We start from the raw sequence: 1,100 nt of genomic DNA, 5'->3' as shown, positions 1-1,100 counted from the left end.
AGAAAGATTTCTTTGCAGATTCTTCTCAGCATGTGGCTTAGTGCATTCATTTTCAATTGATTTATATCAGCTTTCTTTAGACTTGCCCCCCCTCCCCTAATTGGGAGTACTTGGTTTTTTTTTTTTTTTTTTGAATAGTATTTTATTGGTAAGTATATGATTTCAGTGACAATAATAAATTCACTTGAACAGGAGACAATAAGCAAGTCAAAGAATAAATGCTTGCTAATCATTGTAAAATCTGTGGCCATTTAAGGCCTTCAGGTAGAAATCCAAATCACCCAGAGGCCAAATCTTAAAGAAGACACATCCTCTTATTAGCCCACATGGAATAGGTCCAAAGTACCTGCAATCTGTAGAATTGTGTAGATTACCACCTTCTAACCAAACATGATCCATTGGCACATAATTATAGCTTTTAAAGAAACCTGATGGACTATTGCTGAGGATTTTGTCTCCTTTCAAACCAATTACTCTTTTACAAATATTTGATTTTGGATCACTTGGGCTTTTTGCAATCACAGTGTCACCTTTTTGGATGTCATAAAAATGTCAATTAAGATTCTCTGCAAATTTGCAATATTTTAACATCTGAGTTTTGAATTGTAGGCTCCATTGATAGTCCAGAATACATGACAACACCACCAACATGTTCAAAAACACAATGAGCTACACAGTTATACTGAACAGTATAGCCAACAAGTTGAAGGGTTTTTCCCAGAAGACCATGAAGCAGAGACTTCATGTAGGCTCTGCCACCATTGGCCATAACTCTATTCTGCAATACATTCAGTTTTTCAAGTAGTTTCAGGGCTTCTAAAAATAAACATCTAAAGCATGTCTCAAAACATATATGGGTGATGTGTAGTTTCAGGATTTCTCCTACCCCAAAGAAGCCCAGGAGGCTCTCATCCAGGACTCAGGTGGTCCTTTCTCAGGAGGCTGGTCCTCCACAATGCTCTAACCATGATAGCTCTGAAGAGGTTAGTTGTATGCCTGAGGGAAAGGAGAGAGATTGCAGTGAGTAGGCATGTTTGCAACCACGCTTCTCCCTGGGCCACTTGTTGGGGCTGATGGATGGCAGAGCCATCAGTAACGTG

At 39.1% G+C, this 1,100-nt stretch overlaps 1 pseudogene; it reads right to left on the bottom strand.

The window, feature by feature from the left end:
* Window positions 1-225: 225 nt before the first annotated feature.
* LOC133099803 (mitochondrial inner membrane protease subunit 1-like) lies at window positions 226-769 on the bottom strand (annotated as a pseudogene).
* Between the last annotated feature and the right edge of the window lie 331 nt (window positions 770-1,100).

This window comes from Eubalaena glacialis, chromosome 10 (assembly GCF_028564815.1).
Source record: "Eubalaena glacialis isolate mEubGla1 chromosome 10, mEubGla1.1.hap2.+ XY, whole genome shotgun sequence".
Classification (NCBI taxonomy): domain Eukaryota; kingdom Metazoa; phylum Chordata; class Mammalia; order Artiodactyla; family Balaenidae; genus Eubalaena; species Eubalaena glacialis.
This window is presented reverse-complemented; position numbering and strand designations above follow the sequence as displayed.